General features: G+C 41.1%; 1 protein-coding gene and 1 long non-coding RNA gene across 10 annotated transcripts in view; both read right to left on the bottom strand.

The window, feature by feature from the left end:
* sgsm2 (small G protein signaling modulator 2) overlaps positions 1–24378 on the bottom strand; it is a 180601-nt gene that overhangs the window by 116913 nt on the left and 39310 nt on the right. The gene's annotated exons all lie outside the window — the stretch shown is intronic.
* LOC145554592 (uncharacterized) lies at positions 1650–2261 on the bottom strand. The gene is made up of 2 exons (XR_014090579.1): positions 2135–2261; positions 1650–2064 (listed from the first exon to the last, which is right to left on the bottom strand). It is a non-coding gene; the product is annotated as an uncharacterized LOC145554592 (long non-coding RNA).

Here is a 24378-nt window from a genome sequence, read left to right on the forward strand (position 1 = left end):
TTGTTTCCATTTTTGGTTGGTGGTGTGCCTCGTGATTTTTTTCAATTAAAACAATGTACCTTGGCTCAAAAAAGGTTGAAAAACACTGATCTACAAGAACTGAACATAAACTCCAAACAAGCCCAATCCCTACTGTCTTTACCCCTGAATATCACCAAGAAAACAATACTGCTTAACTGCAAAAATATTTTAAAAATCAAAACTTCACAATGACTAGATCTTCTCACGCAACAGATATCTACCTACCTGTTGCTGAACAACAATCAGCAATAGATAGAAATCAATTTGAATATTTTAATAAAACATACTCCATATTTCTAAATTCCATTTCCTTGTTGGTGAATTAGTGCCACACCAGAAACAAAGACCAGGGGAGGACAGGGGAAATGGGAAAGCCAAAAAAATCACATTTTTTAACTCATTTATTTGTTTGTTTGTTTACTTACTATCTTTCCCTCCCTCCCTCCCTTTTCCACTTCTACCCAAAATATCTGTGACTCAATGTTAATCAAACAATAATACAGAACAGAAAAAAATAATTCAAATTTGAAAATAACTTCCAAGATTAAAAGAAAGAAGTATATCCTAATCCACATGTTAAAAAATTTCATTATTTTTGTCGTGATCCCAATTGATTATGTTCTGTGTTTTGTCTTTGTTTTGAATGTATCCATTTTATTACATACCTTCCTGTTTGGTTATTTTATTTTTGTTGCTGTTATTCATTGTATTCTCCAGATATATATTTTGTAGATCAATACCCCGTTTTACTTTTGTTAGTCTGTAATGTTTGTTGTATAATTAGTGAATTTAAAAAATATCTCTATTCTGAACCACCGGGACAGGTTCAGGGCTGTTGTGGGGAAAACATATCACAGAGTTTGGTACATTTTTCTGCATCCACAGAGAGACTTTCTAGCTTTTTGTGTTGCAGCTTTTTTTTGCAATGACTCAACGCTGTAAAAAAAAAAAAAAATCTCTGTAAATTTAAGGTAAAAATGGTAAAATACCAGCAGTTACTGACCATAATATCCGAAACATTATATTACCGTAGAAAATACATGAAATTACTGTAAGTCAACACTGCAAAAAATCTGTAAATTTGCAGTAAAAAATTGGAAAATACCTAGTTACTGACTGATATAAAAAGCACTTTATTACTGTAGAAAATACATAGAATTACCATAACATATATTTCAAGTAATTTTGACAGTCATGAAATGTAGAACACACAGAAATCTATTGTAAAAATCTAACGTAATTATAAAATTCATGTAAAAATATTGCAACATTGCCAGCAGCTACTTAACCTAAAATTAACGGTCCAAATTTTGCTGATGTTTATATCTACAATGTAAAACCGTTAACCAGAACGCAAAAGTAATTTTCACAAAGAATAGAATGCTGGTGTGATATTTTGGTTTCTTTCGTTTTTTAATAATGCCTTTAAAATATCAAAATTAAATCTCAAAGGTAGACCAGGGATCAAACTGGCGACCCACTGATTGCAAGGCAAACTGCTAATGCCAATGCCACCAATCTTTATGAGAGGCTTTTATTAAATGATATATTTGGGATTATTTAATTTTATTGTGACCAGCAGGTGGAGATCTGTTCTATAAAAATTACCAGATGCACCCGAACACAGATTTATCAGTGCACAATATTTTATTAAACAATTCTTTAAAACTTTTAAAAATGAGGTTTCAGGCCCACTACTCGGTCCCTGGAACAAAAGGAACACATAAGGAAAAGGACGGACAAGTTCAATTATTCCAAAATAAGAAACATGCAATGCAAAAGAAATTAGTAAATCAAACAAACAAAAAGAAAACAAATTAGTAACTTCAATCACAAAACAAAACTATAAAAGAAAACAATGGAACAAATCGTTGTCATCCTCTTCCAAATGCCCTTCTCTGGGGCCAGAGGAGTAACGCCCCGCCCACACAGCCGGCCCAATCCGCAACAGGTTTAGTTGAGAGCGGCCAAAACAAACAACGGCAAGACAAGACAAGACAGCAGAGCGTCCAAAGCGCTGCAGCTCCAAACACAATCAGGTGCCTGAAACAGAAAACCCATTAACGGTGGATCCAGATAAAAGAAATCAAAAGCTAAATAGCAGGTAGCTTACCCAGGGGTGGAAACACAGCCTAACCCGGGAGGAAGCGGGTCAGCTGGTGAGGACCAGACGGAAGCCGCACGCCACAGCAACCCCCAGCTGCAGCCGGCAACGCCATCAGAGCGACACTGCAGAAACGCACGACCAAAAACCAACCATGATCTCAGCCACGGATAGCAAAACTGCCACTTACGATCGCAGACGAGTCGACCAAACCCACAAGCCGACATGTAGCAGCCGACCGTAGCAACAGTGGAGGCATTCGCCCCGCCCACCAATCAACGGTGCCTGGTGCACAGAGTGGGGGAGGGTGGAACACCATCCCACCACATTCTACCACCGGGTATTGCATCATCGCCCCGACGATGAACCTGCATATTTCAACACCAAGGACTAAAGACGGCAAACTGTCACTGAAGGCAAGTCAAAGAACGAACCACCACGTGCGCCAAAAAGTCCTTGGTATATATTCTGAATTACATGAATTCCCAAAATGCCAGGAACAGAATAACCCACATTAGTGGGATCCTTCACCCACCAGGATCCCACAATGTGGAAGCACTTTATCACAGAAATTGACATCTCTAAAAGCCAACATATGGGAGAGAAAAAATCTCATAAAATATCTCAGTGATTGTCGACACCATGGACCTCGTGTCTACTAAACAAATCACAGAGATACCGCCCTTAATAACCTCAAAGACTCTACAAGATGCCAACAATTTTGACGCGGCTGCTAGTTGCGAGCCTGCTATTCCCCCACCTGAGTTGTGACTCAACAGCTCAGTGGGTGCTAGTTTTCCCTTGATCAACATTAGCTGGGTCATTCCTCCCTGCACTGGTGCGGCACTTTATTTCCTCCCTAGCTTCCCCTTCTAAATGAAGAAAGAGAAAGAAAGCCTCATCTGCCGCTGACAAACGGCGGGCCCGAATACACGATTGGGCCTCCTCGATCCACTCACCAATTCCAATGCTAGTCCTACCACCGAACATGGGACACAGACGGTCCCTGGGCTCAGCTAATACAGCGCCAGCAGGCATGACACCACCAGCCACAGCCAGGGAAGCAGAGGCGCCCGGCAAACCCCCAGCCGTCACATTCTGCTGACCCACTCCATCCACCAGCCGCTGCGTCACCTCCTCCATGCCTGCAGGGGAAGACTACCAAAAAAAAAACAGAAAAATAAATCCTGAACCCACAGGTAGGTATTCCTTTAGATAGCTACTTCTGTCTTGTGTTACTACACCATAAATAAAAACACAGAAAAAAGTTAAGACCCGAAACACACACACACAAAAAAATCTGTATTCAAAGGTGCATCCTGCCAACAACAAATGTGACCAGCAGGTGGAGATCTTTTTTTTTAAGTGACAAGATGCACCCGAACACAGATTTAGCAGTACACAATATTTTATTTAACAATTCTTCTTTAAAACAGTTTTAAAAACGAGGTTTCAGGCCCACTACTTGGTCCCTGGAACAAAAGGACAGACACATGAGGAAAAAGGACAGACAAGATCAATTATTCCAAAAGAAATAAAACAAAACATGCAATTCAAAAGAAATTGGTAAATCAAACAAACAAAAAAGAACACAAATTAGTAACTTCAATCACAAAACAAAACTTAAAGAAAACAATGGAACAAATCGTTGTCATCTGCTTCCAAATGCCCTTCTATGTGGCCAGAGGAGTAACGCCCTGCCCACACAGCCGGCCCAATCCGCAACAGGTTTAGTTGAGAGCGGCCAAAACAACGGCAAGACAAGACAAGACAGCAGAGCATCCAAAGCGCTGCAGCTCCAAATAATCAGTTGCCTGAAACAGAAAACCCATTAACGGTGGATCCAGATAAAAGAAATCAAAAGCTAAATAGCAGGTAGCTTACCCAGGGGTGGAAACACAGCCTAACCCGGGAGGAAGCGGGTCAGCTGGTGAGGACCAGACGGAAGCCGCACGCCACAGCAACCCCCAGCTGCAGCCGGCAACGCCATCAGAGCGACACTGCAGAAACGCACGACAGGTGTAGCACCCAAAAACCAACCATGATCTCATCCACGGATAGCAAAATTGCCACTTACGATCGCAGACGAGTCGACCAAACCCACAAGCCGACATGTAGCCGCCGACCACAGTGGGAGAAACAAAGACGCACGCACCCTGCAGTGGCCCGCCCAACTATAAAGGCATTCGCCCCACCCACCAATCAATGTGCCCGGTGCACAGTGTGGGGGAGGGTGGAACACCATCCCACCACATTATGTCGACCATAGATTTGTCATACATTAAGAAATGCATGTTAGGCCCTGCTGCTTGGACGAAGCTAAAGTTGGATTGCAAATGCAGCTTCCAGTTCGGGAAATGGCTAATGGCTTCCACCTAATTTTTCACTACCGTCAGAATCTTTAATTTACTCTCGCTAAAAAAATACAACACCTAGAGTAGACTCTTCAAACCTGGACTGGATTATTCTTAACTAATAGCAGAATATTTAAAACCAAGTGTGGGATTTGTGAAACCTTTATCTAATTTGTGAGCTTGAGGGTTCTGCGCAGTATTTTGGCTGTGCCTACAACTGCATATTTCTGGACTGAGATGTTTGTTGTTGTTCCTTCGATCTGTTTTAGCCACTGCTCCAGTTTGGGGGTGACTGCCCCGAGGGCCCCGATGACCACAGGCACCACTGTGGTCTTCACCTTCCAGGCCTTTTCCAGTTCCTCTCTAAGACCCTAGTATTTCTCATGTTTCTAGTGCTTCTTTTTCCTGATGTTGGCATCGCTACATCCACCACAACTGCTTTCCTCTATTGTGGTGGTGGTTTATCCACTACCACAATGTCCGGTTGGTTCGCCATTTCCATTTTGTCTGTCTGGATCTGGAAATCCCACAGGATCTTAGCTCTGTCATTCTCCACCACTTTTGGGGGTGTTCCCCACTTTGATCTTGGTGCTTTCCAGTCCATATTCTGCACAGAGGTTCCTGTACACTATGCCCGCCACTTGGTTATGTCGTTCCATGTATGCTTTCCCTGCCAGCATCTTGCACCCTGCTGTTATGTGCTGGACTGTCTCAGGGGCCTCCTTGCACAACCTACACCTTGGGTCTTGTCTGGTGTGGTAGATCCAGGGGTGAAAGTAAGGGGGTACGGCAGGGTACTGCGTACCCCTAAAAGATTTAGCGGGGGTACGCAGTATCTGCAAGAGAGGGGAGTGGCTGTCAGCTTTAAAAAATCAGTGGGTTCACTGTGCAGCTACGACTACGCCCACTAATTAGCTGTGACAGATTAATGTTTCAAGAACAATCTAAAACAGACTTAATCAGTTAATAAATAACTTTTTTCCCCATTTCATATTGTTTCTGAACTGTTCGTGCTTTGCTAGAGCAGCGGTGGAACATTCAATAAATGACAAACTTGGACTGATTACTTCGTTCTTTGTGACTATACGTCATTTACAACAAACATCAAACACGGTAAATACGTTTCATTAAGCATTTAACAAACAAATGGCTTCTACTGCGATAATTGTGTGAAATTAAATTGTCTAATATAAAAAAATAGTCTGGTGCTGTCGGGCTCAGAGTCTGAGAGGCTTTTCCTTTATCAAACAATTTAGTTTCTTGCCTCTTATTTAGAGGAAATATTGATGTTGAGACTTTCTCCAAAATAATAACCTTTTTCAACCTTTAGAGCTCCACTGTTGAAAATGAGGCTTTAATATTCACAAATGACATTGAAATAAAATCCAGTCCAACATCTGGTTTGAGGTAATTCCTCTGGAACCTGTTGGAGGAAAAATTTCCCAACTTCAGAAGATGAGCTTTTAACTTAGAGCTCTGTGGTTCCTCCTATCAGTATGAGAGTCAGGGTGAGGAGGCGCCATATGTTAGGAAGAGAAGTGGAAGATGCAGGATCTTCAGAACAAACAGGTCATGACACTAGGCTACTGATTATCCCTCTGTCTGGACACAGGATCAATATAACCAGTTTAAAAGCTAAAATGAATATGCCAGACATGCAAAACTGGGATGCACTCCATGCCATGATGTTCAAAGTTTAGGTCTCATGACATCTCAAGGTGTCAACATTACAGCCAGTGGGCTGAAGGAAATACAGCTTTATTTTGTAGCAATTCAAGAGCTACCCAACTTATATATATATATATATATATACATAAATAATTTTTTTTTTTTTTTTTTTTTTTGTCATAGTACCCCCAAGAAATTAAAACCACTTTCACCCCTGGGTAGATCTGAGCTTCTATTGCTCTGGTGTTTAGGGCCTGTTCCTGTGCAGCCACTTTGAGTGCCTCTGTGCTGTCCTTGAGTCCAGCTTTTTCCAGCCATCGGTAGGATTTCTTGATATGAGCCACTTCGGGTATTTGTCGGTGGTACATCCCATGTAGGGGCTTGTCCTCCTATGATGGTACCTCCAGGACCTCGTCCTCTGTTCCCCATTGTCTGAGACATTTCCTGAGCATATCGTATGTATTTATGGATCTTGGATGTTTTATCCTGGACAGTGGCTCTCACACTCACTAGTCCTCTGCCCCCTTCCTTATGGCTCGTATACAGTATCAGGGTGCTGGATTTGGGGTGGAACCCTCCATGCATGGTTAGTAGCTTCCCAGTCTTAACATCCGTGGCCTTTATCTCTTCCTTTGGCCAGCTAATTATTCCTGCAGAGTATCTGCAGGAATAAGATCCGTGAGATCTTATTCTTGCGGATGAATCTCACTGATCTTCTTCTTGCCATTGAGCTGGCTTCTCAGGACTTGCCTTATTCGTTGGAGGTATTTGGCTGTGGCTCCTTTCCTTGTGACCTCATCGAGGTTGCCATTTGCTTGTGGTATTCCCAGGTACTTGTAACTGTCCTCAATGTCTGCTATTGTTCCTTCTGGGAGTGAGACCCCTTCTGTGTGGATGACCTTCCCTCTCTTTGTAACCATCCGAATGTCATCCCAATGTCAGTGCTGTAGATCCTGGTGATGTGGATCAGTGAGTCAATGTCTCGCTCACTCTTGGCGTACAGCTTGATGTCATCCATGTAGAGGAGGTGACTGATGGCCCCATTCTTGAGTCGGTATCCATAGAACAACAGTGGGGACAGAGTGTCCTTGGGATGTGCCACATTTGATGGACAATTGTGCAAGTGGTTTGCAGTTGACTTCAAGGGTGGTTTTCCACAGCCCCATCAAGTTTGCAATGAAGACTCTTAAGAGTCCTGTTGATGTTGTACATCTCTAAGCATTCAATGATTCAAGTGTGTGGCATTGAGTCATAGGCTTTCTTGTAATCAATCCAAGCCATGCATAGGTGTGTCGGGTTTCGCAGTCTCGGGCAACTGTGTGGTCTACATATATATATATATATATATATATATATATATATATATATATATATATATATATATATATATATATATATCAATCACTCTTAGGTATATATACTGTTAGGTATATACAGGGGTGAAAGTAGGCTGGTATGGTCGGGTACTGCGTACCCCTAAAAGATTTAGCAGGGGTACGCAGTACCTGCAAGACAGGGGAGCGGCTGTCTGCTGTAAAAAAAAATCAATGGGTTCACTGTGCAGCCGTGAGTGCACCCACTAACACAGGACGAAAAATGGGATTTTCGACAGCTATTGACACCTTGTTCTGCCGTGCGCATGGAGATTAAGGGCTTTCGGCAAGAGGTTTTTGTCAGAGTCGAACACTGCCAAAAATGGTCAAAAACGCTGTGTGTCTGTGTTCCCCATCATCCCCCTCCCCCTGTGCCTAGCAGAGGTTTTCGTATTTAAATGAAGTTGCTGAGTGCCATGCAAATGCAAATCAACTGTTGAGCACTGCCTTTTGACTTATTCATTTTGTAGCTAACCCTTTTTACCTTGTGTTCACCATGAAGAAGTATGTTTGGAGAAAGAATATTAAAACAATCTATCTTATCCATTGAAATATATATTACATGTGTGTTAGGAGCACTGAAAAACTTAAATTTGGTTGAATTGATGATATAAAAGAAGAATATGCATGATCACATACAATAGACTTTTGTGAAACGTGATCTTACTTTGACATTCTTCCTATCTGAAGATTTATCTTGTGATGGGAGGAATTGCACAACTTAATCAAAAATAAAAATAAAAAACATGTTCCAGAGTGGTTCATTGTACATAAAGTATTTTTGTGAATAATATTCAAACTAATGTTAATGTTCACTGATTGCTTTAAAGATCCAGAGTCATGCTATATTGGAGTGGTATTGGTCATTCCACATCACAATACAGGACTTAAGAAACTACAGATTTTTCAGTATTCAGTTGCTTAACTCTCAAGTTTAAATTGAAGAACAAAATGGTTGAAAGTATGTGATACCTTCTGATAGAGTATAAACATTTGTATTCTTTTTTTAAAGTTTTGTTAGTTGAGCATTAAATATAACTCACAGATTATGAATCATATTCTGTATAAACTAAAAAGGAGACAGCTCAAAGTAGAATTGAGTAAATAAACATATATACAGTACATCTAAAAACATTTTAGCAATTAATTATAATAAAAATTAAAGCTCCGCGGAGCCTCAAGCGGCCCGAGCAGCCAAGCGCCGCTCCGGCCTATAGCCACCGCGGAGTATCCAGCACCGCCACCCGCCTTCCACCGCGTACCCTTTCGCACAGTTGAGGCACGCGTCCGCCAGGCAGTTGGCACCGTTTAGTTCGGCATGGTTCCCTGGCGACACACCACAAATTTCGTGCAGATCGGTCGATGTAGAGAGGAGATATTGGTGATGGGATAACCGAGGGGGTGCTGCAGAGTAAAATCACAATTCAATCCCGTTGGGCTCTTTAGCATTGAACACAGCTCAAACGTATCCACTTTGGTGCCAATCGGAAGATGCGTGTGTGATTCAGAGACAGTTGTATGCATATGGCGAAGGACAGACAGTTGGCCACGCCCCCATGAGTCAGAGTTCGTCACAGTTCATCATCAGCTCATATTATATCAGGTGGTAGAAGATTAATTCCATATGTATTATTCAGTAAAAATAAGACATACAGTAGAAAAAACAGCTGAATTCCTGTCAAAAGTGGGCGGAGCGAAGGTTACGTCATCATCTGAGCATGAGAATGTAATGAGGGTTGGTCAGTAGTGAGACATAGGAAGTCTGAAGCAGCTGTCACCTTTTATGTGGAAGTTATGTAACTTTGATGTTTTATGGCGAATAGTCAAAGTTTAGCACTTAGCCACGCCCACATGCTTTTACATACAAAAATTCCTGTGATAACTTTAGACCTTTAATATCTCAACTCTCTGCTTACTGAGTTTGAAGTCTATATCTGAAACGCTGTAGGAGGAGTTTTCTCAAATATGACGTCTCTGAAAAACAGCAAATGGCGGCTTTCATCCAAAATGGCCGACTTCCTGTTGGGTTTGGACCATGGCCCCAAGAGACTTTCTTGTAGGTCTTCACAATATACACAAGTGTACCAAGTTTCATAATTCTAGGTTAAAGAATGGCTTGGGGCTGATTATTTAAAATCTTCAAGGGGGCGCTATTGAGACATTATGCCACGCCCACAAAAAAATTACACTGGATTCCTGTCGAGGGGCCCACAAGGATCAAACCTAGTGAGTTTGGTGCAGCTGGGCTTTAAACTGTGGAATTCAAGGCCAAACGTAAGGAGACGGCGTTAAAGGTCACTTCGCCACGCCGCCATGCCCAGCTGCTTCATCCAAACCAAACGGGGTTGGACACCCTGACACACCAACATGTCTTCTCTCTGTCGACACAGTTTCATGTTGATTAGGTCAAAGGGGTCAGATAGTGAACGTTCGCAGTAAAACATGACACTTCCTGTTCTAAGGGGGCGTGGCTTAGGTAAACGCAAAATTTCACAACTGGGTGTTGTAGGTCATCCAAAGGTAATCACACACAGAAAGTTTGGTTGCTCTGTGACTTTCATTGTAGGAGATATAACAGTTTATGACTTTCTGGTACGTCGGTGAACTTTGACCCCTGGAACGACCCCTTCAACATGCTCGAAAACTCACAAATTTGATAACTTTGAATCGGCCATGCCTTATGAACAATCTGACCGAGTTTGAAGCCGATCGATCGAAATCCCTAGGAGGAGTTCGATCAAATGCGACGTCTGTAAACGGCCAAAATGGGCTCAAAATCGGAACTTCAATCCAAAATGGCCGACTTCCTAGGATAGTTGCACTATGACATTAATTGTAAATTCTGAGTGTCTTGGGGAGCTCTACAACTGTACCAAATTTTGTTGATTTTCTTGTTGTTGTTCTTTAATAAAGTTACGAACGTTTTGATAAGGACCCAGAGGAGGACGTGCTGGTCTCAGCCTCCTGGCGGCATTCAGTTTGTCACCTCATGCCGAGATCGATTCAAAACTTTCTGAGATTGACGTGTTGCACCGCTGCTCTAGTAAAGCATGAACAGTTCTGAAACAATATGAAATGGGAAAAAAGTTATTTATTAACTGATTAAGTCATGTTTTAGATTGTTCTTGAAAAACGAATAAGTCACGGCTAATTAGTGGGCGCATTCGCGGCTGCGCAGTGAACCCATTGATATTTTTTACTATTAAAAATAAGCAGGTTACTGCGTATTTTTACGCAGTACCCTGCCGTACCCCCTTACTTTCACCCCTGCCAGTAGATCCACGTACTACATTCCTATCCCTGACAGAAGTGGAATGTATTTTAATAAAATGAATTAACTTAATTATTCTGGAGCCTTATTGTATGTTTTGAAACAAGTCAAGAAAGGGCCCCCATGTTTTTTCAAATTTACTGATTGAGTGTTGAAGAGAGCATCTAATTCTTTCCAGTTTCAAACACGACATAAGGTCATGTAGCCACTGCTTGTGAGTTTGAGGAGCAGCACCCTTCCACCTGGTCAGAACTGTTCGCCTCGCTAACAGCGAACAAAATGCCAGTGCCTGCCGTTTAAAGACTGGTAAAGGCAACCCCTCACCATTGAAGCCAAAAAGAGCAAAGAGAAGGCCAGATGTTACTGCCATCCCGGCCAGCCTGGACATCATATGGAAAACATCTGTCCAGAACTGACCCAGAGCGGGGCAGGACCAGTACATGTGAACCAGTGTGGTCACAGCAGTTTTTCATTTGTCGCAGTATGGGGTGATTTTTGGATAGAAATGAGATAGTTTGCTTTTGGAGAGATGGACTCTATGTACTATTTTGAACTGAATGAGACAGAGGCGTGCACACAGAGATGTTGTATTCACCAGTTTAAGTATAGAGGCCCATGTCTCATCCAGTATAGCCATATTCAAGTCTTCTTCCCATGAAGTTTTAAGTTTAGATGAGGAGGTCTCTTTAATAGTCAACATTTTATTATAAAGCCACAAAACCAGCTCTTTACGAGTTGGGTTCAATAATAGGATGGTTTACAACAGTGTATACTCTGTCAGGAGCCTGAAAGGTGAGAGTGAAGAAAGTTTCTGGCTGGCAAATATCTAAAAAAAATTTGATTTAGGTAAACCATATTTATTGCTAAGTTCCTCAAAGGATGCCAAAGTATTCTTAATGAAAAGGTCCTTAAAATGAGTAAGCCCCCTCCGGTGCCACTCTAGGAGTACCCCATCCTGAACAGATGGTTTAAAAAAATATTTTCAGTGAGTGTTTCACTACAGGGTTTAAAATAGGCTTACCTGAAGCGAGCGAGAGTGTGGAGCAAAGCACGGCCGGGATGGATATGTTGTTACCACTGCGTAGCTCCATAGCCACCCAGTCAGGGCAGCCGCCCAGGCTATGGTAAAAATATCAGAACACTAAACATCTAAGGTTGGCGGCCCAATAATAAAACCGGAAATTGGGAAAGGCAAATCCCCCCTGCTGTTCAGGTTTTTGGAGTTGTAATTTATTAAGCCTTGGGCGTTGACCCTGCCAAATGAAGGAAGAAAAAATCAAGTCCAGTTCATTAAAAAAGTATTAGTGATAAAAACAGGTAATGCCTGAAAGAGGTATAGAAATTTGGGTAGTATACTCATTTTAATTGAATTGATACGTCCCACAAGGGACATGGAAAAAGGCATCCACTTTGTGAAGGATCCCTTCACTTTCACTTGGTTCAAGAGTTGAATCAAATTATCTTTGAACAGGTTATTATGTTTTTTTTGTCACCGTGATACCAAGGTATGTGAATTTTTGTCTTTCAATTCTGCGGCAGATTAGCAAAATCTGAGAAATTAGCTTTATTGCCTATGGGGAAAAGCTCACTTTTGGTAAGGTTCAACTTATACCCAGAAATCTGACTGAATTGGCTAAATATATAGAGAGCAAAAGGCAGTGAGATTGATGGTTTGGAAATAAAAAGTAAAAGGTCATCTGCATAAAGCGACACTTTATGTTCCACGTCATTCCTTCAAATGCCAGATATCTCTTTGCTGGTCTTGAGTGTGTTGAGACACTTACCAAGGCCAAGTACACTGACATGCATTCACAGATTGCATTCTCATATTTTCACACAAAGGCCCTTGTAATTGTAACAGATACAGAAACTCTTCAGACTCCCGTCTCCAAGGAAATAGAAACTTAGTTGATGTAAGACATCGAATGACCACTGGGTGCATTCTTAGAGTATAGTCAACGAATCTTCCCGTTTTTGATCAGATGCTGTATAGACTCGGTCACATTCACACCTAGTCTGTGAGGGTAAGCGACTCCTTTTTTAGCGCTAAAAAAGAATAAAAAAAGTAAAGTCTGATTGCTTTGTGTTGGCTGATTTTCTGCTCCGTGTGCTGGCACATTTTTGATCCATCGATGTTGAAGTAGTCATTCTTTCAACAAGTGCAATGACAAGGGGCTCTGTGGCCAGATCAAAAAGCAGGGGGCTAAGAGGACAGCCCTGACGGGTGCCTCTTTGTAATTTAAATGGTTTTGAAGTCTGAAAATTGGTACAAACCGTGGCAGACTGTTGCTGGTATAATAATTTAATCCATGAAATTAAGTTTCCTCCAAAGCCAAATCTACTAAGGACCGCAAAAAGATAGTCAAACTCAACCCGGTCAAAGGCTTTTTCAGCATCCAAAGATACAACACACTCAGCCGAATCTGCAGCACCAGAATAAACAATATTAAGCAGCCTTCTAATATTAAAATATGAGTGCCGACCTTTAATGAAACCTGTTTGGTCTTTTGAAATAACCGATGGTAAAACAGTTTCAAGTCTACGGGCAAGAATTTTGGATAAAATTTTGACATCTGTATTTAGGAGAGAGATAGGTCTGTATGAGGTGCATTCCACTGGATCTTTGCCCTTCTTTGAAATAAGTGTGATACAAGCTTTGTAAAATGATTGAGGAAGGGATCCTTGTTTAAAACAATAAGTAAGGGTGGAGCTGAGCTGCACAGAGAGTAGGTCTGAGAATTGTTTGAGAAATTCTGAGGGGAGACGATCCAGACCCGGGCATTTGCCAGATTGCATTGAGGCAATTGCAAGGGAGACTTCTATCTGGGAGATGGGTTCATCTAACATCCACGACACCTCAATTTCAACTCCTCCAGGATTTCTGGGTTCAACTGGGGTATTATTTCAGCTTTTCCGATTTTGATTGGCTGCTCCCTGTTGTAAACCACCATGTTGCTATGGTTATGCATCACAACAAAGTAACAGAAATACAAAATATATTGCAAAAATCAGTCCAACCACACAGAATCCAAAACAAGAAAGTACAGCTGTCCAAAAAAGATATTTTCCTCCAAATAAAAAAGCAGAAATGAATGTGTGAAAAAAAAAATCTCAATGAGCACAGAGAGCTACTCCAACATGCTGTGGCACAATTCTATAAATACAGGTGCTGGTCAAAAAATTGAAATATCACAAAAAAGTTTATTTAAATCAGTAATCCCAGGTGAAAAAAGTATACTTTAGTATATTTCAAACATACTTAAATTTGTGAAAGTACACTTTAAGTATACTAAGTATTAAGTGTACTACCTATAAGTATATCTGAAGTATACTAAAAGTAAAAATCCAAAAATGCACAATTGTTAATCATAACCTTTTTATTGCATACAAACATATGTATTTAATTCTAGGCACTACTGGGGATAAACAGAGGCCAATTATCTTGGAACTGTGCGTTTGGTGGAATAAAACTTAAAACAGAATTCCGCTGTAGGCTCATACTCCTAAGAGGTAAGAGAGCCAGTGCCAGGATGACACACTGAAATATCAGTTTTAAAATTGACTCTGACATTTTAAATTCTCACACCAACATCTGTCCAGGTCAGTTTATGGGGCACCTGTGCCGCTTTGATGAAGATGAACAAGTTAATGTCTATTCTGGAGACAAATGCATGAAATACTAAAAATGTTTGGATATTAAACTCTATTTAACTGTACCATTACAATTTCTGAGTCACTCTTTATTTTACGGGATCCTGGGTGTACTCACGGGCTGAGAAATCCAATGTAATCAGTTTTCTTATAGTTGTGTTACTCTGGTTTCTAGTTCATCTCGTTTCACTAAGAAAACATAAACTTGAATCTTTCTGAAATAAGCAATGGACTGAAGAAGAGTTCAGCAGAATAACGCGGTTCGTTGTAAACTAGAGATGTGCCGATCAGGTTTTTTTCCTGCCGATACCGATCACCCATGAGGGCCGATCACCGATACCGATCACATAATTAAATTTTTTTTTTTTTATCATAAACACTGCCAGTTACATTATGTGGAAAAAGGAACCATGAATTCACCTTAATTTGGACAAAAACTTGTTTTTAATAACTTTTTCCAAGAAGAAAACTAAACAAAACAGGCATTGTGCAAATTGTACTGATAACATATGAAGGCTCTGAAGAGTAGCCTCTTCAATAATGCAAAGAGCCAAAATAAAACCTCTCAACATTCCCAAAAAAATTCAAGTATAAAACGTAGCATTCAAAGGCAAATGCAGGTTCCATTACAATAAACAATCCAGAGTAACTAAATGAAAACTTCCTGATAGCATGGCGGCTAGCTGATTACTGCTAGTTCTGAGTGGCTGTTTCTGACTGAGCGGAGTAATTATGCAGAACAGGGAGGAGATCGATTATTTTTTTTAGAGATTATGTGTCTCATGTTAGGACAGCGAAAGTTTTAATACGCATGTAAAATGTATTATTTTAAGTTAGATGCTGCAGCTTTAAGCAGAGGTTCGGTGTGAGAGTCACTACCAGGTGGAGCAGATGCGGCAGTCCGTCTGTAAAATATTACTACCTGTAGCGTGTAGCAGCGGTTCAACAGCGAGAGCAGAACCAGCATCTTACATCGCAGCTCGAAGACTTAAATAATTTTGCGGGTTATTTATTTAGCTTTCTGACCGTCATGCTAATAATCCTGGTGAGTGTTTGTAGCTGTGCACTGCTTTACCTGCTATCTGATCCTCCGTATGTATGTTTTACTGCAGTGAGCCTCGATTTAGCCAAACTCCGTCAAGTATGCCATTGTTTTTGTCGTATTAGGTTCGTTGTGTTGATGCATTTTGATGTGCTTCAATTTTCCGTCGCAACAAGCAAACGTCCCCATTCACTCAGTGCGTTATAGTTCAACATCGTTTAGGATTTGTTGCTGCGCGTTTGCGCAGTGTGAAGGAAAGAGGAGACCAGCTGCACAGGCAGGCTGCGAAATGAGATGCAGGTGATTGGTATCGGCAACAAGAGCCAATGATCACCGATCATGCACTTTTTCACAAAAATTGTCCAGATTATGATCGGTGACCGATCGATCGGCACACCTCTACTGTAAACTCTTACATTGATATAGAGTTCTCCAAAGAAACATAATTCCTTACAGGGGGTTGATGTAAATTTCCATACAGGTCAACCAGTGTCCAGTTTGAGTGACAGCTTAAGAAATAAAGCAGGGGCAGCGCAAGAGGCAACGCCGCACAGAGGCGCCAGCTATGTGATTGGGCCGCTCTCAGCTTTAAATGTATAAACTGTAAACCTATCTTTTAGAAATAAATCTGCTCAGCGAGTGAAACACTCAGAACAACAGAGACGCTTGTGTAACCCACAAGAAGGGTTACTTTAAATACCTTTTAATAGTAGATCGCAATACCAACACTACAAAAGTATAAGTAAGTTGGGCCTGATCAGGAGATTCTAAATTCGAGGGAGCCTAGGTGTGAACAACAGAGGAGAGCACACAATGTATATAAAAAAGTAGAATTTAATTTTAAAAAGTAGAATTTAATATAAACAACATTTGTGGATCCACATTGTACAAATAAACAAAAATTGCACGCTTAAAAAAAAAAAGTAAATTAAAAAAAAAAAAATCCAGTCTTTTATGTGTCTGTCAAATGTTCTTTCAAAGTTTGTTTAGTCTTTCCAATATGTCTGTGAAAGATTTTTTTATGTTTCACGGCTGGTGACCAGTCGGGTCACTGTCTACCAGTTCACTTGGTCCTCTGGGCTGGGGCTCGCCATTCAAGTTCTTGTAAGGTTGATCTTGATGTCTCTGGCACAATGTTTCAAAAGTGCACCATAGGAAAAAAAAAACCTGACCGATGCTTCAATGCTATATAACTACCAGGGATTTTTCCGGACGTCAGCTGTTAGAAGCTTTTGGAGATCAATTTCCAGGATTTTTTGTAGAATTTAACAGAATCTTATGGGGGATTCACGGAACAACCTTCAGCTCTCAGCTCTCACGGGAGTTAGACGCAATCTGAGCTAGATCTCAGCGCAGTTAAAGGGGCGGAAAAATCAACCTGATTGGCTGATGTGAAATCAGACGGTGCCAGTTATTGGTTGTTTAAAATGTCACTAAAAGCAATCATTAAAGGGATATTTCACAGGTTTAAAAGATTTTTAGCACTTTTTTTTATCAATATTTAAGAACATATTTACAAACATTCTTTTTTTTTAAACTTAAATACTTTTTAATCTCGTTGTGGAATGAGATATTAAATCAACATTTATTCATTTTACTTGTGTTTTTAACACTGGGTTACACTTGCAATCCAGCTTAAAGAATTTGGGAAAAAAAAAACATTCCCCTCTCCCCCCCAATTAATAATTTTTCTAAAAATTAAAACAAGCAACGCTTAGCCTAACGGTGGGCCTAGTAAAGCATGGCGGGCCGCCAGGCTTATAATACACTGGGGGAAACCATGCCTGGTGTTTGAATATTTTCACTTGAGTTGTTATTACGCCTTTATAACATTTGATGATACTAAATGCTTGGTTTTGTTATGAGCATGATGTGCACTGCATGATAACACTATTATTTTGTATAGAACAGGCTGGAGAACTGAAGCACATGCTATGTACTAATGCTAATATCTACCGATTATCAAGTTAAACAGAGACCGCCTCCAAACCCAGACTTGACATCTTGTGGTTTGTCCGATCACAACATAACACACACAACACATAAGTCCACCAGTCACACTCATCGGTTACTGCTCCCAACTAGACCAGGAACCCAGCCAAGGCCTTTCATTGTCTGCTTCCTGAAGCGGAAGCAGGAGTGGGTCAGAAGGCTGGCGAGCGAGTTGGAAGTTTGCTGGCAAACATCTCCCACATGATAAGCTTCTACTGAGATTCCGAAGTTGCAAATTATGGATCTGGTCAGCTGGTCTATCAACACAATTGATAAAACTTTTTCCACTGGGAAACCGGGTAATAGCTTTAAGTTCCTGGGAGTTCCGCGGATCTCACCTGGACTACCAACTGGTCCAAGCTGGTCAAGAAGGCTCACCAATGTCTCTTCTTCCTGAGGACTCTGAGGAAGAACCACCTTTCACCAGACATACTGGTGAATTTCTATCGTTGCACCATAGAGAGCATACTTACCACCTGCATCACAGTCTGGTACGGGAACTGCTCTGCTTCAGACCGGAAGGCGTTGCAAAGGGTGGTGAAAGCCACCCAGCGCATAGCAGGAGCACCACTCCCTGCCATAGAGGACATCTATGGGAAACATTGTCTCAATAGGGCTGGGGAAATCATTAAGGACTCCTGTCACCCAGCATACAAACTTTTCACCCTCCTGCCTTCTGGGAGGCGCTACAGGAGCCTCAGGACTAGAACCATCAGGTACCGGAACAACTTTTTCCCAACAGCTGTTAGACTCCTGAACTCTGCCTCCTGACTCCCATCAGTAATCATGGACTAAAGACATACACATGCACACAACATATATACACACATACATACAGGGGTGAAAGTAGGGAGGTACGGTAGGGTACTGCGTACCCCTAAAAGATTTAGCAGGGGTACGCAGTACCTGCAAGAGAGGGGAGCGGCTATCTGCTGCAAAGAATCAATGGGTTCACTGTGCAGCCGTGAGTGTACCCACTAATCAGCCGTGACTGATAGATTTTTCAAGAACAATCTAAAACACGACTTAATCAGTTAATAAATAACTTCTTTCTCATGTGATATTGTTTCTGAACTCTTCGTGCTTTGCTAGAGCAGCGGTGCAATACGTTGATTGTGGAAGGTTTTGAGTCACTCTTGGCATTAGGTGACAAACTGAACACCGCCAGGAGGCTGAGACCAGCACGTCCTCCACTGATTGACATATCAAAAAGTTCATAACTTTATTAAAGACAGACAACAACAAAATCAACAAAACGTGCTCAAATTAATGACCCAACAACAATAATAATCATTATAATTTCAACAAGGTGTTGCGCAACTCTGTGCAGAGTACAGGAGCAGAGCAGGAGTTTAAAATTAACTAATCAACCACCGCTGTGTTCAGGGAGACTTATTAATAATCGCAAAAATAAATATCAAGCCTGAAAACCTCATATCGTAACGGACTAAATGTTTTTAACGTAATCTGTACTCGGCTCGAGGAGCGCAGGTGGTTGCCGCGGCAACGTGTGCTTAATGACAGAGACTGAGAATAAAAAGGTGCGAGTGGTTTAGAGTAAATCCCCTGTTCGGGTTGTTTTACCTTTGCTGTGACGCATCACAACTGCTGTGGTTTCTGAACGTTCAATAAACGACAAACTTGGACTAATTACCTCGTTCTTTGTGAGTATACGTCATTTACAACAAATATCAAACTCGGTAAATATGTTTCATTAAGTATTTAACAAACAAATGGCTTCTACCACGATAATTATGTGAAATTAAATTAATTGTCTAAAAAAAAAAGTATTATTGCTCTCTGGCATCTCGCTTTGAGCTCAGCTATTTTTTGCCTCTTATTTAGTGGAAATATTGATGAGATTTTCTCCAAAATGATAACCTTTTTCAACCTTTATAGCTAAACTGTTGAAAATGAGAAGCTAATATTCACAAATGACAGTGAAATAAATTCCAGTCCAACATTTGGTTTGAGGTAATTCCTCTGGAACCTGTTGGAGGAAAAATATCCCAACTTTAGAAAATGTGCTTTAACTTAACAGAGCTCTGTGGTTCCTCATGCCGGTATGAGAGTCAGGGTGAGGAGGCGCCATGTTAGGAAGTGAAGAGGAAGCTGCAAGATCTTCAGAACAAACAGGTCATGATGCTAGGCTACTGATGATCCCTCTGTCTGGACACAGGATCAACATAACCAGTTTAAAAGCTAAAATGAATAGTTATATGCCAGACATGGAAAACTGGGATGCACTTCATGCCATGATGTTCAGAATTTAGGTCTCATGGCATCTTAAGGTGTCAACCTTGCAGCCAGTGGGCTGAGGGAAATACAGCTCCATTCTGCAACAATGCAAGAGCTACCCAACCTTTAGTGCTTCGCAAAAAAATTAATCAGCACAGAAACTTTTTGTCAAGAATTTAAAACTACTTTCACCCCTGCATACACACACACACGCACCATGAACAATTAGATTGGATACTACATACACATACTAGCAACCACCCATAACCTGTGCACATAATACCATATGTATACTTCTGCTTACTGCTTATACATTCACCACAATCATAGTTTGTAGGTATTTAGTCTGAACATTAGCACTAATAGTGTATACTATGTATACACTTGTACATACTTTTGTATATTTCTGTTCACAACTGTATATTTACCACAGTCACAGCTGTAAACATGTACATTGTATCGTATTTATAAATCTGTATATTTTAGGTTATCATATATATTTATATTTATAACTTTGCTTAAGCCAGTGGTTCTTAACCTTTTTTGAGGTACCGAACCCACCAGTTTCATATGCACATTCACTGAACCCTTCTGTAGTGATAAATAAAATGATTTTTTTCCCCCCCAAATTCAAGACATAGGCGTGACCCAACTAGAGTCTAGTTTATTGACCCAACTAGAGTCTAGTTGGGTCACCCCAAGATCACTAAGTCTTCTTAAAAGGTAGAGTCTCTGAGAACAGTTCTTCAAAATATAGTCAGTGTTTTCAGCAAAGTTGAGCTGACTGTCCAGGAACGACCCAAGGTATTTAAAATTTGCCACAGTTCCAATAGGTTGGCTACTGAGAGAAACTGGAATCACTTTAAGGTCTTGTTTAGATCATTTAATTAGTTCTACATTCTTAAGAGAATGAAAAATTAATAATAAATAATAGACTTTGTGGTATTCTGATTTAGTAATGTAATTATATTAGTTGTGTTACCACCCCCACGCCACTAGAGGCAGTAGCAACCCCGAAAAGATGCGACTAAGGAGCAGATTTAGAAGAACACCGAAAGCTACAGAATTTGGTAAAAACGGTCAGCTTTGCTGAAGTAATTAAAGAAACAAGTTCAAATCCATGCTGAGAGTAGAACTCCTTCAATCAGTGCTCCTCCGCAGCACAAGCAATGTGCTGTGGAGGAGCACATTGCTGCAAAGCATCACTTGCTGCTAGGCCTGTCACGATAACAAATTTTGCTGAGCGATTAATTGTCTAAAAAATTATTGCGATAAACGATATTGTTTCAAGACCTTTTGACACTGATTTATTGTAAATGACGTAATAATGCATGTGACTTCCTGCAATAGATAGATACACTTTATTTTCAAAAGAACACATAACACTGGAACTGATAAACAAAACAACCAAAAATAAAATGGATTCTCAGTCTCCATTAACAAAAACTGTACTTGAATAAAAACTAAACAACATAAAGCCAAAGTGGAAATAAATACTGCATTCAACCAAAAAAGTACAGATTATGAAGTCTGTATACTATATTCCCCTTCAGTAATCACTAGATTTAAATAGAGAAGATGAGCACATCCGACTACCTAATGCAGTAGTTCATACTACACGATTTTTTGCTTTCCCCTTACGACAATCTTAGATCGTTGGCCGATCTGAGATTGTCGTTGGTGATTTCGTAACCGATCATCCTGTAGTGTATTGTGTGTTACGGTAGATCGTAGTGGCCGCTCCGATCTAAATCAGGGGTTTTCCCCGACTGGGAGCTTAATGCTGAATGTGACAGGTAGCCAATCAGAAAGCACGGATTCTCCTCCGTGTTTTCCGAGGGGAAATTACGGAGGGGAATCCCAAACAGCTGACATGACGCAGCCCAAAATCCAGCGGACATTGGAGATGATATGTGGAAACAACATTAATATTTATTCAACATTTGGTGCAAAGAATATAGAAATGACAAGGGGATGAGTTGGAGCCAAATTGCTACCGCGGTTGATAAACCCAGTAAGTTTTCGTGACATAAGTAGGTTAGAATGATTTTCATTCAGTCAGGACTTTACGCTGACTCTAGCCACAAAAATCACAGGTAGATTCTAGTAAAGTACCAATTGATGCCTGATTTTAAAATTAGTTAACTGGACTTGTAGCCCTTATTTTGTGCTTATCTGAGTGGACACCACACACGATCGAACCCCATCAAACGGTTAGGATTTCTGTCAGCTAATGTTGGATCTCTCAAGTTTTGAAAATGGGCCAACAGTCGGCCGACAACTCGTAGTGTGCGCTGGACATTACACTAAGGAAATGAGGAAGGGAGGGTCAGCGGAGAGCACCGGAGGTGAGCCTTTTTTCATTCAGTGTCATCAACAGAAAGAAAAAAAGACAGGAAGAGACGATAAAGCCGATAATTAAAATGAGGTCGATAGGTTTAATTTATAGTGCGATTAATTGATTTATCGTTTTTTGCAACAGGCCTACTTGCTGCTTTGCATCACTTGCTGCAAAGCGGGGGCATCATCATGACTTTACACAAGTGTGTCTTTACGTCCGCAGCGGTGGCTCCACCGAACCCCTGAGACCGACTCATCAAACCCCTGGGGTTCGATCAAACCCAGGTTAAGAACCACTGGCTTAAGCACTTCTGGATGGATGTGAACTGCATTTTGTTTATTGTACTTGGGACATATGCAATGACAATAAAGTTCTATCTATCTATCTATCTATCTATCTATCTATCTAAAGGGGAACCCTCGCGTCCCGACGGGACATTCTTCGCTGGCTACACGATGGATATTCTGGATGGAAGTGGAAGATCGTGTGTCTGACGGCGCTGTCAGTCGAGGATGTTAACGATGTGTACATTATTGGATTTATGATAACAGGTTTTCTGCTTATTGGAGTTGGCGGCTACCTGGCTTATTGGAAATTTCGGAAGATGCCGGCGGCCGTTTTGGCCACTTCAGGGCTGCCGGGTACGGTTGATGGGATCTGCAGAGCGATCAACACTCAGACTGAGATGATACGGGAGCTGAGCCGCAGACTGGGTGCGATCCTGGAACAGGACCATGGCTGGGCAGCGGATCTCGGACTCAAAATGGATATGGTGTGACCTTGGAGAATGTTGTTCGCTCGGATCAGGAAGGCAGTAAACTGATGTCAGCCTGACCTAAACCCATTTTTGCTATCGGAATATGGCTCCCTGGGCTGGCCTAGGCTGGCCAGCTATTCTCCCCTGGTTGTTATGTCTAAAGAAGGTTCTGTTCTGCTGCCCCCTCCCTCCCTGAGAGCATCTGTGGGCCCTGAACTGATAAGCTGGTGGTGGACTCCAACATCATACTCAGACAATCACAGACAATTGCGTGCTTCAGTTAGGGTTCATGGTCTGATACACACATAACTCACGAGACCCATATGTACGTCACACCTCCTCCTCATACCCAGCTTGTTTTGTCTATATGTGCTTAGGTGCCGAGGTTTTTTTCTTCATCTCAAACTCTGTCCTGCAAAGAGCAGAGTGTGAGACAGGCTGTTTTTTTCCCTCTCCTTACCTGATGTTTTTCTTATTTTTCCTATTTCCTCTGCAAGGCGGCGCCTGTCGGGTTGCGAGGTCTCAGCCAACTATCCCCCCCTCCCATATCCCACCTCCCTCTCGTGTTGTTGTGTAATGGATGGTTGTACTGGAACTGCAATTTTGTTGTCTTTCTGACAATGACAATAAAATTCTTCTGATTCTGATTCAAGGGCTACGCAGCAATGGTGACACTCGTTTCTGGGGTGGCTGCTTCACTTGACCGGGATCCTGTTTGACATAGGTTGTCCCGCTGTACTCTCATTTACAACACCGATTTGAAGATCACAAGAAGGCTTATAAATGTATCAAGAAACTCTCATTGTTTCCCATTAAGTACTGATGTGGGTGAGACATGATGATTTTATTGTTTATTGTCCATCTCCCCTTTTTGACAAACAATTAACTGGATGTTTGTGGGATTTCTCATGCCGAGAGGCATGGACTTTGCCATTTTATGTCACAGTTCATGTTCACCACTATCATTTTGAATGTGTTTTAACTGATGTTAGATGTGTACATTGTCTTATAATTCTAACTACTCAAGGTATTTAATTGGGTTGTAATTAAGATGTCTACATATTCAAGAATATGGCCATGTTAGGTTTTGGTTTAAGTACTTTTACACTTGGTGGTGCCGTTACTGCACCTGGGCTGCTGCAGACCTTCAGTTTCTTAAGTTACTTTTTCAGGAAGGTTTGACAGTTCTTCACCTCTTCACCTTCCTTTGTTCCCTTTGTTTTTGGATGTTTTTTTCTGTTCACAGTTTTTGTTCCCTAGGTTCGGGAATTTTTTTAAAGTTATTATTTTAATGGATCCAATCATCTCCCTTTTTACTGATGGGTTGACTCATTTTATCATATTTTTCAAAACATGACTGTTTTTAATCTGATCTCAACCAATGCCAGGGGTTTTAATATGCCTCGTGGAAGAACCACTGTATAGGAGTTTCTCATCAAGAGAGACATGGATTTTGCGTAAAGGTAAATAACCAGAACCAGATGGTATTCTGTCTCTCCTTATAGCCTCTGGTCTATTAGACATGATTCAATACTCCATCAGAAAGGGCTCTTTCTCCTGGGATGT

Source organism: Poecilia reticulata, chromosome 13, assembly GCF_904066995.2.
Source record: "Poecilia reticulata chromosome 13, P_reticulata-male-v2, whole genome shotgun sequence".
Classification (NCBI taxonomy): Eukaryota; Metazoa; Chordata; class Actinopteri; order Cyprinodontiformes; family Poeciliidae; genus Poecilia; species Poecilia reticulata.